Source organism: Euprymna scolopes, chromosome 19, assembly GCF_053919585.1.
Source record: "Euprymna scolopes isolate OS-2025 chromosome 19, ASM5391958v1, whole genome shotgun sequence".
Lineage (NCBI taxonomy): Eukaryota > Metazoa > Mollusca > Cephalopoda > Sepiida > Sepiolidae > Euprymna > Euprymna scolopes.
In genome coordinates, this window is record NC_136500.1 from 120657452 (window position 1) to 120672297 (window position 14846).

Sequence of the window (14846 nt, forward strand, 5' to 3'; positions counted from 1 at the left end):
CACAAAACGTAATATAAATAATACAGAATCTCATATCCATTAGAGAAATCTGAGAACAACTCATTTATGAATGATGCTCTGCGGCGTGTACGAATATATATATATATATATATATATAAAATAAAAATTACAATTAAATTTACCAAAATGATCCAAGAGGGTAAAATTAAAGTATATTATAAATATTAAAGAATTAATATTTATAAAGTTATCTCAGCCAGATGTAAAAGCTCGATAAAACCAAATAGGAGATAGAGCTTATAATACGAGCAAAGAGTTAATAAAACATGTTAAAAACACTTTGAAATGAGTTATCCACTTATCTAGTGTTTCTTTTTCAGATTAAATATGTTTTTAACTCATTTCAAAGTGTTTTTAACATGTTTTATTAACTTTTTGCTCATATATATATATATATATATATATATACGCGGATGTTTATGTTTTTATATCGTTCAGATATAGATCATTGCGGCGATGGAACTTGGTTAACAGCAGTAACGTGCAGAGGGAGGTGAAGAAGAACCTTTCCATTTTACTCCTGTTATAGACATCTGCCTCATCATTACTATATTTTGCCGATGTTTTTCTCACTTTTGTTGGTTTTAATTTCACGATCGGGTTGATATATCGTCGCTTCATTGATCTGTCGGCCTGAAGGAAACAATTTCATTCACATAAAAGAAAGAAACAATTCAGTTCTCCATTCTACTGATTAAATTCAAGATAAGATATACAGATATATAGTTATGTACAATTGTCCGTAGTTCAATGTTGATTTTGACAGACTCTACTGAGTCCAAAACAGCTTAATTTCTCTCGGTATCACAGTGGAATGATGCGGGAAGAGAGGGGTGTGGTGACTCTTCGACTGTGCTTAACTCTGCTCCCAAACTCAACTACATTTTCGCAGTTTCGTTCATATACTCAGGTAAGGGGTGGGGCTAGGGACGCCTCCTGGACCAATAGCATCTATTTACGTCACTCATAGGGGAGGCTCTATCTTTCCCGTGTGCACCTGCGATTCTGCAAATGCTCTCATGCCCCAAAAGATCAACCAAGTAACCTCGGTCGGGATAATTGTACTCAAACGCTAGACATTTCTCCTCTAACCTTGAATCCTCATTCATTGGCATTAAAAACGAAATTATGTTTTTGTTACCTTTTCTCAAAGTTGTCGCTTTTTAAAAACAATAAAGTTTACAAATGCAATCTTTCTCTCAGCAAGGTCTTTTGCTGGGCACACAAACGATAATCAAGTAATAATAATAATAATAATAATATCTGCCCAGTTTCTCAAGCATTTCAGGAGTCTTGACCTCCACCTGGGGACCCCAATCGCTCCCTAAGACGGTTACGTCACAATACCACAAAACATGGAAAACGAGTTAATTGAAGAACGCGTTTATGAATGAACTACGCGTTAAGGACGCATTATTCAAAAACCTGCACGCCCCAATAAATGAATAATCAATCTCCCCCCTCCCATTTTGTCATTCAAAACCTGTCTCGTATCCGTTCAACCTAAGAAGAAAACAAAATAAAAAACATTTTCCCTGACGGGGGGGGGGGGGCGTGATGTATCGTGTAATAAAACCCTGACCACTGTCCTCCCTAGTCCTGTCCTCTTTCTATAAAATTGTTTTACAAAAGAGGAAGATTAATTATTGTAAGATGGCCGCTCAATAAAGTTGCTATTACACTCGGTTCTGTCGTCCACATTCGTATACTAATGCATGAACGTAACATAGTGTGTTAAAATGTTTTTGAATTATGATGGAGGTATGACTCCAATGATTTGGCACTGGTGTTTACGCAATGTGTACAATTCACATCATTCTCAAAATGACAGATCGTCAAATAACGTGTAAGCAATATACGTTTCAGTTTTACGTTCTGTATATGATTTTTCTCTTCTACCCGGTTGCTCCTACGCATGAACGTAACATACCGCATGTATTCTTTTTGCACATGCTTTTAAATATAATATACTAGCAGGACCCGTTAACTGGCGTTACCCGGTGGTAGCATGCGTCAAAATTTCAAATACGGCTGTTATTCTTTGTTGTTGGCCAAATATCAAATTACTAAGGTCTGTACTGCCACAATAGCGTACACAGTTGTTTTATTTATTTAATAAGTGTAATAATAATATGTACTTCCAATGCTCACCACAGCTGTACTCCCTGTATGTAACACTATTTAAGAGTAATTTAATATTATCAGCCTAATTTTTTACCATTTGAAAGAATACTCTTTCAATGAACTGCTAGTAGTTTTTATAATATACAAAATAATGTAAATGCCAGACAAAAATCGTTCCTATGTATTGATATTTGTGAAGTCATGTTTAAGTAATCTAAAAAATTAATGCATCCTCTACATTTATTGTGCATTTTGCTACCGCGTTTTTTGTGAATATTAAAATGGCATTGTAAATGAAAACAATATTATTTCAGCCCGGTACAAAAAATAACATAAGTACCCCAAATTATACTTTGTATTGTTCAATGCTTTTAATATAAAAAACAAAATAAAATAATAACATATACTCATTGTCAAACTTCTGTACTTCTGCAAATTTAATTTGGCGTTTCCGGGTTTCTCTGCATGCAAAGCCCAGCGAACGACAGAAACCACCGGATTATATCGATTGATCAAAAATTAAACGCGAACGAACAGACGTTAAAAATTATAAATAAAAAGTAAAGGAATGATTTTAATGGGAAAAATAAAATAAACAGCAGAGAATCATTGTGTCAACGTATTACTAAAAACCCGAACCTCCCTATGTTAAGAATGGCTTTCGGAATAAACACCTCCAACCTCGGAAGCCGTTCTTAACACAAGGTTGGGCTGCTTATTTTATAAGCCGTTCTAAACATGGGGTTGCTGGGTGTATTTATACTACAATTGGGCAGGTCGTAGGAAAAATAAACAAATAACTTTGCATACACGAACAAAAAGAAATAAATGGTATCAAGTTAATTGTTACAAAAATGGTTTTCCCTGTATATTTTTATGTTTAATCGGTAGACAAATGTATAAACGTTCTTGTAAAAATAAACTATCCCCGTTGCATAAATAGGATTTTGTAAAAAAAAATACTAAACGTGTTTTCCCATATAATTTTATTTTTGTTCGCTTTGCAAATGTATAAACAATCTTATAATAATAAACTTTAATAAATTTTATTATTTATGAAGAAAATTCAACGGTGCGCCCAAAAAAAAAAATTATCAAAGTAAAATCAGTTTTGTTTACGAAAAAAAAAACAACTCCATTCTCAGTGTATAATTTGGATTTTTAACGCTAATTAAATGTGTAAACATTCTTGTAAAAATAAACATGATTCAAAAGAAAATACAATGCAGCAGCGGTACGACAGGCAGAGATCTGTCACAAAAATTATTTTTGATTAACAAGCATAAACATTGACGTCAGCTCCGTTAAAAATAAAAACGGCTTATTTCTCAGCGTCTCTCTCATTCCCACTCTCTGTATCTCTCTATCTGTAACTGTCCCTCGCTCCGAGTGTCTATAAACAGGACTTGTATCGCGTAGTTGGCCAGCATTTATGTTTTAGGTGTGTAACATTTTCACAAGTAAATAATATAAGATCAGAGTGTAAAAGCGGAACAAATTCATGAATAATAAATAAAACGTAAGATTATTGTGCACGTACTGGAAAGTGGCGGCATGTTTAATAGTTGATAAGTGTTCGTTTATTTGGTGGAATAACCGCATGTTTGAACTGTTGAATCAATAGTTCTCATCCAATCAGCGGCGCCGATATTTAACAGGGAGAAATCATTAAATTTGTCGGCTTTAATTGGTACGATTATGCGTATGTGTAAGAAATATGTAATCAATTAATGACGGTTAACACCCAGGAAAGTATGTAAAAGTATAAACGTACTCCGTGTAGAATGGTGTCGTAAGAGTAGTCAGTAAAGTGAGGGTGAAATTTTAGCTACTTTTCTTTAGGTTAGGACGATGATGGTCATGGCGCTCCTCGGACTAAATGTAATTTTTAATATAACGAAATAATGGGTATGTAATTGCAGTCTTTAGTTAGATTGCAAAGGGGTCCCTGTCAAAGGTCACCAAGATAATGTAGTGGCTAATGACGTAAACATAATAAGTTTTTATGTGCCATCTGTTGTTGTCCAGAGGGGGAAAATTGCGTCTCTAATTATATACAAGAAGATAATGAGCCTGCAGGTAATCTTCATCAGCTTTCTCAGCACTGTAAGAGGCGATAAATTATTCTATCTGAAACAATTTCTTTTCTGCAAAAAATCAGTTGATTCTGGAGCTACCGTTTTCAATATGTCGTCTTGTTTTTGTGCTCGGACGCCCGTTGTTATTGCAATTGAGAGACTCATAATTAAGACTCCTGCAGCTTAAGATATCTGGTTAAGTTCCAGGGGGAGGGTGTTGTGTGTTACAACTTTGACTAGCAGCAGTAACTTTATTTCTGTCCCTGTAATTCTTGTAGTTTGACATTTGACAATGGAGCTTTCACTACATCTTCATACTCTGGACTTATTGACCATCTGGTTCCGCAATTTTTAAGGTTATTGTCCAGTTGTTTGCAGTAGCTTTACCATTGATAGCAACGAAAAATAACAATATGGACGTATAGGGAGTTAATTCACAAATAAGATCATGGGTGTAAGTGATGAGATGTTATGAATGTTCGAATGAATCAACAAATGAATGGTAGTGTAGTTTAAGATGTGTTTTTGATGCATTATTGAATGAAGGCAATTGTGATTCTCTTTTTTACTTTTGAGAGCTGATATTTGTGTGTTCATTAAACACCAAGAGACTTTCGTTGCTGACAATTTATTTTGAGGTCGAACCAGTGCGTTATTTTTCTTTTCAATGACGTCACCTTTTTTTAATTTTCTCAGCCAGGATTTTATTTTATTTGCTTCAAAGTTGCATTAGTGACTCTTGATCAAAAATCCATGGGTGTTATGAGTTTTTAATTCTTTATTCTTTGTTGCGACAAATGATGGAAATACATGGATCTTTTATGAAGACTTTATACCTGAAATCGTGTCGAAATTTTATTTTTTATCAACGTCGCCAACAACAGTGCAAAAGGCAAGTAGTGGGGTATCAGCATTTTCGCCAACTTGTAAAATCTGCTTAATCCCTACCCCCTCCTTTTCTTGATATCGACTAGCAGTTGTTGTAGCATGCATGGCCTTTTTCATCTGGCGAATGTGGACACGTCTCTGTCACTCTCTCTCACCCACACTCTCTCTCTCCCTTTTTGTTATTTTCATTCAAGTCCTCGCGGACATTTCTTCCCCCCCCTCTCTCTCTCTCTCTCTCTTTCTCTCTCTCTCTCCCTGTTAATGCCTTTCCTTTTTTCTAGGTAGCCATCAGCATTTCTTAACGCTGATTGGTTGGGTTGTAAAGTGAATTCCAGAAATCTTTCTTCCGCCATTTTCAAATTATTCCCAAAGAAGACACCGGAGAGAGAAGTCTTGATTTGGAATTCCGTCGGGCCCAGCGAGCGATGTAAAACTCTCAACCGTCCTTAAGGATGGAAGGCCTTTATTGAGAAGTTGAAATTGGTGTTTCAAAAACACCATTTATTGAAGACGTTAACCCCTTTCAGAGAAAGGAGACCGACGTAAGAATTGTGACAGAGCTTGTCACTAATTATTAAAAGTTGTGGACAGGAGACTCGTAAACAGTGATTTATTTCTTTGTCCCCCTTTCTAACGGAAGAAGAAATAGCAAGACAACACTTTTCAGAGAAAAGGAAAATTATTTCGGAAGAAAGGAGAGATGTACCAACCCTTTCAGAAAATGGAAAAGAAAGAATAAGAAACCCTCTTTTTCAGAGAGCTATACTTTAAAACCTTATTAAGGCTTTGTTTATTAAAAAAAAAAAAAAAACAGGGACAGAGAAGAAGAGAGAAAAAGAAAACCTGAGCTTAGGAAAATATAAGCAACCATAACTATTTTCTTTAAATAAATTCGGATCATTTTAAATTAATTTCAGGTCGTTAATTCTTTTGCTTATTTCTCTTTGCTTGTTTAATTTTTCCATTTCCCCCCTTTAATTTGGTACCTTAAAAAGCGGACTTTGGTGACAACCCAAAAATTCCAGTATTTTGCTTATATTTTTTTCAGGTCTTGAAAAATTTTGCTTACAAACTACATAAGATATTTCTAAATTTTGTTTACAAACTACAAAGATATTTCTAAATTTTGTTTACAAACTACATAAGATATTTCTATTAAATTTCACCACAATTTGCTTATATTATTTCGCGTATTATGCCTTTAGAAACGGTATAATACGTTTACATATAATTCTAAGTTTTGGGTATCTAAAAACTACACAAGATATTTAGCCTTTCGTTAGAACTCTTTCCCCATTGTTACCGACCACGTGGGAACTTTTAAATCTCACACTACTTAATCTGTGTGCGTGACGTGAGTACATACGTTAGTATACCTTCCCTAAGGAAATAGTCCGTTTTTGTCTTACTATTTTAGACTCTCTCTAAAAATATAATATTTTGAGTAAGACCCATTTAATTTTATTCAGTTATTGATTGCTTTATTTTCATTTTTGTATGTTTTATTTGAATGTTTTAATTTTGTAAGCTGACCTTCACCATTTTCATTTTGTACTGCGTCATATTTTCCCGCTCTTTTTTTAATGGCATCCTTCTCGTTCCTTCATTAGGACGCCATCTTGAATTCGTCGTTTTCAAAACGCAAATTCTTAAGATTTATTTTCGTTTGAATTTTCCCTTACCTTTGCTTTTCAGCTGAAAATTTAACGATTTTTGTTTTAGAATTTTCCATCTACAAATTTGCTATATACTAGTTTTAAATAGATATTTAAATTATATGCTAAAATTTGAATTTTCTTGTATTTGTTACTCTAGCGGAGCACGTGTTACATTCATGGATATATTACAAATTTTATTTGTAGATGGAATTAAGTTTATTTTCTAACTATTCTTGCTTTGTGTTAGAATGTATTTTTATTGACTAAATTTAGCATATTTTGTGTTCGTTAAATATACGTAACATTTCCGTATTTTAGCCGTACGGTATATTGGTTTATATAGGACGTGCATTTTGCGAGATTTAAATTTTTTATTTACGTTCAGTTAGCTTAGTTTAAGCTGTAGGTTTCTTGAGAGACACTTTCTCCCAGACAATTTTAAATTCGCGGTAAATTAATTTCCCCCAAATATCAGTATTTCATTACTATCAAATAATTCACCTATTTTAGGGATTAATTTTATTTGATATCATTTCATTATAAATAAATGGGATATTGAATAATTTATCAATATTCTCTTATTGCGTCTGTTGAGAGTGCATAAGTTATTTATTTATTTTTCTTTATATCCTGGAGCTCAGACATATATAAAAATTATATTTCCTCTTTTGCCTCGTGTGCTGAACGAGAATTAAAAACATTATCTCTGTTAGCTTAGGTCTAAATTGTGAGTTTCTCGGGAGATAATTTTTCAGCCCGGTAATTTTGTTTTAAGATTTTATCTTTACTTTATTACTACAAGTTAGTGTCTTATATCTTGAATGTACGTTAAAGGGTAAATAGGTTTACTATAAGATATTTTACCCGGCACATTTATAGTTAGAATTAACAAGGAATTTTTTTATAACTTGTTAATTCATATTTATCCTTCTGTCTTGTTTATAGAAGGAAAATTTAATAGTTTTTTTTCGGTGAGAAAAAAAATTCTACACTTTTTCGGTTAGAACTTAAAACTATATTTCGGTCATCCACGTGGGATAGTCTTGCCCCCCGGACTTAGCGTTAATAATTAAATTTAAGTTATAGTTTCTTCTGACTTAGAAGAGGGAAATTTCTTTGTACTTTTTCAATTTGAATAATAGGGTTCTTTTACCCTAAGTTAAGAAATTGAGGAATTTATTGTTCCCAGTAATAATATGAAATTTCTTCTGTAGATTTCTATTTAGAAAAAAATAATAAATTTCTTCTGTCCGTAGTGAAAGAAAATTCTGTATTTTTTCCGATAGAAAAAAAATTCTATCCTTTCAGGAGAAATATATATAGTTTTCTGTTAGAATAAAGATTCTTCTGCACTTGTTAAAAAAAAAAAGATCCTTCTGTCCTCAGTCAGAGAAGGAAAAATTGATAGTTTTTCTCTTAGGAGAAAAAATCAGAAAAATTCTGCTGCACTTTTGCAGTTAATATAAGAAACTTATTTCTGCACTCAGTCTTGAATGATAAAATTCATTCGGAGGTTATTTAATTTGTCCCAATCCAAAGTGTATCCTTGGAATTGGATTTTCTCCTTCCTTAAGCCCGACTTTCTGTCCACTTACACCTAAGAGTGAATAATGGATAATTTTATTAAACCTCGTCGACCTGACAGTACATAATATCACACAAATACATAATATCACAAACTTCCGCTTATTATTTTCAAAACTATATATATAAATTCTGTACCTGTAAACATTTATTTAAATATATTCGGAAGAGATACACACAACACCAAATAGAAGCATGTAATAATATTGTACGATTAAGGAGTAGAATTAGATCTACCAATCTCTCCTGTGGAAAAAAAACTATTTAGAGGGTAAAGTAGATTACCCGGTGATAGCGTAAGCTCCGAGGGGTTGCAAAGGATGCCCTATGCGACCCCCCCCCCTACTGGGTCGAGTAACAAGTTTTGTAGTACGGCGAGCAGCGAGTAACTAATTTGTGCCAACCGTTCACCAGTAAGTCATTAACAGAACTGGTGCTAGACAGAGACACAATTCTTTTATAACAGAAGAATAGTGCCTCCCCCTACTCCTCCAAGTCTATAAGAGACTCGTTCTCTCAACCATTCAGATTAGAATTCCGCCCGCGAGGCCGGCGCCACCAAGTAAGCAATCTCCTTTTTTTATTTTTATTTTTATTTTCTCACACACTCCCGACAAAAACGAGAAAAAAAAAAACAAAAGGTAGAAGAGAGAAAAGAAAAAAAAAAAGTTACATAAAAATGACAGACCACCAAAATACTTAATCAAAAAACAACTGTTAGTACAATATAGCAGTAGTCGATCAGTCCAGATATCAATCAAGCAGGCAGCAGGCTAGGTCTACCCCGTCGTTTTTTAAGGGGTGCACATTCTGGGCAATACCACTTTTGCCTGTTGGGAGGTTCTGAGTCAATACCGACACATCGGAAATGGTACCAATCGTCGCACGAGTCACACCCGATCATATTCTGATTCTGCTGCGGAGAGCTGCACATGGGACACAACCAGACCTGCTCTTCAACACTAGGAGGTGAATCCAACGTCTCCCCTCCCTCCGCAACAGGAGGTCCTTCAGGAGTCCTAGAAAGCTCTAAGGGGTACAGATGTTTCAGGGAATGTACTTCCTCCAAGCCCTCCCCTTTTTGTACACGTGCTGCTCTAACGACACCATCATGGCCTGGAATCAGTTCAGTAATAGTTCCTAAGACCCAAAACGGTCTGGGTTTCAAAGGACTCTTAATCAGCACAACATCATCCTTCTGGAGGCGGGTTCTTGTACTGAGTCGGGATCGACCAGGAATCTTCCTTCCCAGCTCTAGCAGGTACTCCTCATACCATAGTTTGTGGAAATCTGTCAGACATTAGTCCCTAAGTTCCAAGGTTTGAATTAGCCTCTCCCTGCTGGGAGGCAACAAGGTTGTTCTATCCTCTCTATCCAGTCGTATCAATAGCCCGGGGCTCTGATTGGGCTTAAGGAACATATTAGGGGTAATTGGAGTAGCATTTTTGTCGGCTGACACCTGGTAAGTAAGAGGCCGGTTATTAACAGACCTCTGAATATCCGATAACACTGTCAGAAGGGTAAAGTAATCCAATCTACCCCTGCCAAGAATCTTAAATAGGCAATTCTTCATGGTCTTGATACATCGCTCCCATGTTCCTCCATACCAAGGAGAGAACAAGGGAATGGTTTTAAGTTTTAACTTACAAGGACCGTATTTTCTTTGATAGTCCGTAAAAAGAGAGAGACGATCGAAAATCTTTCCACTTCCTATAAACGTTTTCGCGTTGTCACTATAAAGGGTTTCGGGAACGCCATATCGGTTAGTAAATCGAACCAGTGCCTGGAAGAAAGAGGGTACGCTCATGTTGGGAACTACTTCAATGTGTATTGCTCTGATATTCAAACAAGTGAACAGGAGCAAGTACATTTTCGTATCTCGTTTCCCGTCACTCACCCAAAGATGGCCAGTAAAATCAATCCCAGTGTGTTTATAGGGGACTCTGAAATCGGTACGGTGCGACGGCAGGGCAGCAGCAGCATTCGGCGTCACTGGCGTTGAATTATAACGTTTACATCTGGCACAAACAGCCAGTACCTTATTCACAGCTTGTCGACCCTGCGGGACCCAATAACCGCTTCGCCTCAACTCCGCTAGAGTTGACCCAGTTCCAAGGTGGCAACACCTTTCATGACAATCTAAAATGATGAGTCTGGTAACAGGATGATGTTTCCCTATCAGAATGGGGTTTTTAACTTCATAACCAAAGTGGGAAGATTGGTTGATTCTTCCCCGAGATCGAATCAAACCGTCAGGGTCCAGAAAAAGATCCAGAGCACGAACCCTAACTGGCATGGGTTTACCACTCGGCTCCTTTAGGTACTCCACTTCCACGGGAAATTCTTGCCGTTGCACTGTCTTCATAAGGTAGATTGCTGCCTTAGAGTTGTAGTCCCATTGTCGATTAAATCGGATGGCTAGGAACTTAAACACCAAGGCAGTAACAGTCAGTAAACCAGATAATGAGGAAAACCTCTGAAAAGGTATGGCCGAAGTGTACTCTTGATCATGGATCAAAGAACAATTTGCTGAACTGCGGGTCATTCGCTGGCATATCTCACTCAAACAGGGCATATCCTGTCCTGGCCATTGACATATTCCTTCGCATATCCAGGAAGGGCCTGAACACCAAAATTCCATCTTGGATTGGAACTTTCTCAATGTTAATCCTCTTGTTAACAAATCCGCCGGGTTGAGTGTACTATCAACATATCTGAAGAGAGTCTTCAAGCCATAGCGAGACTCCAACTCCACTTTCATCTGCAGAATGTCTTTAAGTCTATTTTTTGCAAAAACATTTTTGCTAGCCATGTTTTGAGATAAAATCCAGGACAAGACCACCTGTGCATCCGTGGCTATACACAAATTCTCGGGAACAAATCCTTCACAATTGTCCAGGATTGTGGGGAGACACTTGAAGGCGAGGAAAACGGCCATTAGTTCCAACACAGGCAAAGTCTTGTTCTTCATAGGTGCCACCTTAGCTTTCGCAAATAATAAGGATGACCGACCATTTTGTACGATATACACGGCAAACCCATATGCTTCCTTGGACGCGTCGCAAAACAGGTACATATCTCCAGGCAGCCCTGCCATAAGCGCCTTGCGCAAAAAACGGAAATCACTCAACCCTGAAAGGTCCCTGGCTAGCTCTCTCCAATCGCTCAAGATCGCTGGCTGGAGTGGATCATCCCAACCTGCACCATTCTTCCACATGGACCTGATTAGCACTCTACTGCGGATAGTAACCGGGAGACATAGGGACAACGGATCGAAGACCTTAGCTGACTCTGAAAGAACACCTCTCTTAGTTGTCACGTCAGGATTGCACTTTACCGGAGCGACATACAACTCCTCCGAATGTGGGGAGTATCGGTAGCCCAGTACTCTCTCCCACTCCTCTTCATGGATACTTAGAGTACCATCCTCCTTCATCCTATTGCGGAGCGCCTGACTGTTTGAGTTGCATGACTGGATAATAAAGCCCCCTTCCAGCAAACGCTCTCTAACAAGGGAATACAATGTAGTAAGCTCACTCGCGTCTGCCACGGATGCCACAAGGTTATCCACATAAAACCGGTCCTCCATCATTCTGCGGCAAGCATCCTGAGGGTATTTTGCCGCATGCAATTTTAAGATGCACCCCAACACAAATTGGCTGGAAGTAAACCCGAATATCAAGGTGGTATAGCGGAAGCAGCGCAAACAATTTCCTTGTTTAAGAAAAAAGTAAAACCGGTTCCTATCCGCCTCCAGCTTAAGCCGAATCATTAGGAAGGCTAGGCGAATGTCTGCTAGTAGCACATAATTGTTGGCTCTAAAGGCCAGCAACAACTTTAAGATGTCCTCTGTTAAGTTAACGCCAGAATATGCTGCTTCGTTCAGCGATAATCCATCTCCTGTCTTCAAACTACAGTTGAACACTGGTCTTATCCTGGTAGTTGCCGTAGGGTCCGACTTGAAAACTGGTGTATGTGGTATCCACACATATTTGTCGAACTCCTGAGGGGAGACAAAAATCTCTTCAATTATACCGTCCTCCTGTTGCTGACGAAACACCTCCAAATATTCATCATATATTTTTCTTTTAGTCAAGTTTGCTGCTACCCGGTCTAAAACATGCAAGGAAGTTGCATGATTAGAGGGGACTCTGGCTAATCTATCGTGATGCCAGGGGAGCTCCACATAATAGCTTCCATCTCGAAGCTCTACCGTTTCCTCAAATCGCTTCATCTGAACTTTATCGTAATCAGAAAAGTCCTCCTGACTGGGAAGCCCCAGAGATTCCAACGTAAACATTTGTTCTAGTCCTCTTTGTACCATACTGTCAGGAAAGCACTCCGCCATGGGATCCAGGTATGTTGCTTGTGTTTCAAGGACAAAACATAAATGTGATGAATCGACCTGGGGGGTATGTTCCATTACCGAATTAAACGAGAGGTGAGTAACCTCAGAGAGGGGCTTATCTTCCAAGAAAAAAGAGTCCACTGCTCCAAACGGGACCAATCCAGGCGGGGTTGCAAAGGCCCATCCATTCAAACACGGGATCAGCTTTAATGAGTCCAGGTGTTCAATCAGGTGTAACCCAATTATTCCCTTGATCGGTATTAAATCCTTTCCGGTCTCAAACTGGCCGGCCAAAGCATATTTTGCATCCTGAAAGACACGCAATAGAGATTCCAGGTTGGCCACTCGAACCGACAAGTCCATACCATCGGCTACCAAGACAGGAGATGTCACAGTCCTTCCAGAACCCAAGTCAACTCCCAGGACTACCTCTGTGAACCCACGCTGACACTCACCTAGAAAGGTAGACAATCTCAGCTGACAATTGACACCAAGGGTTTCGATTGGGCACAAAGTTCTCAGTACATCTGCCGCCAGATATGTCCGCCCGCTACCCGTGTCCAGTAGGCAATTCACTGACACTGTCTTTGGTCCACAAGAGAATGTAACTGAGAGAATGGGTGGCAACGTGCGGGAATACCCGGTTGAAGTTGCATTGTTCACATCCACATGAAAAGAAGGAGTAATAGCGTTCCCCCTACCAAACTTTTGAGACGTATTCTGTCTTACTGTTGATGTAAATGCAGTGGAGGAGACACCGCCCTTAATCTGCAATCTCTTTATTGCTTCTCCAGTTAGTCTCAATATGGAGGACAAAGGTGGCACCCGTCTATTTGTTAGCGCTATTATCTCGCCTTTCAGTTCGAGAGGAAATTTCCCAAATAGAATCTTAGCCATCAGTCTGGCTCCGCCAGAATCATCCACAGAAAAGTCACACGAAAAGGAATTCCCCAGCTCTTCCAACAGCGATGCCGTCCTGGAAACGAAGTCCCCCAGCTCAAAAAGGGCTCCACCTTTCTTTGGTACATAGTCCAGAATATCCTGGAATATTTGGTCAATGATTTCATCCAGGTCCAGATACTCCCTCTTCAGTATAGCCATGGCTTGCTGGTAATTGGTGTCAGTGCAACTCAGGTGATTTACCAGCCTCAAGGCTCTGTCTGAGAGTGAACACTTCAAGAAGTTCAACCTCTCGGCATCATTGGCCATGCCGATCACGCAGTTCTCAAACCTAGTCAAGAAGTTTCTGAAACTCATGCGGTCGGACTCCATTTCCTGTCCGCTAAATGTAGGCCCTGTGATCTGTATACGTGGGGGTTTAACAATGAAGGAAGAACCTCTCCCGGTAGTTGCAGAAGCCCTTGAGAACTCAAAGGCAGATTCCGAGTAAGGGCTGGGCTCTGGCTGTCGGTATGCTTGATCCAAATCGCCCAAGTCTTCATAATAATCCTTTAGTTGAGGCAGCCAAGCACCCTCAATCTCGGCAGGTGTACTCTCATCAAAGGAGCCTAACTCCAGCTGTGTGATACAAGTCTCTAACTCGACAATGAATTGTCGAATCTCCGTCCTTAAGAATGAGTACGCCGATGGCCTAACTCCATCACGACACATCTTCAGTCGTCCCTGAATCTTCTGAATCAATGACTCCCTTCTGCGTAGGAGCTGCTCTTTCGTGACGTTCATGACAGTAGTTAACCGACGAAAGAGTAAGCAGCAAATTCTTTGCAAGATGTGGAAAAAAACTATTTAGAGGGTAAAGTAGATTACCCGGTGATAGCGTAAGCTCCGAGGGGTTGCAAAGGATGCCCTATGCGACCCCCCCCTACTGGGTCGAGTAACAAGTTTTGTAGTACGGCGAGCAGCGAGTAACTAATTTGTGCCAACCGTTCACCAGTAAGTCATTAACAGAACTGGTGCTAGACAGAGACACAATTCTTTTATAACAGAAGAATAGTGCCTCCCCCTACTCCTCCAAGTCTATAAGAGACTCGTTCTCTCAACCACTCAGATTAGAATTTCGCCCTCGAGGCCGGCGCCACCAAGTAAGCAATCTCCTTTTTTTATTTTTATTTTTATTTTTATTTTCTCACACTCCTTAGCTTTTTTGCGTTCTTGTCTGGAACAAGATGTGGCCCCAGTGTACAT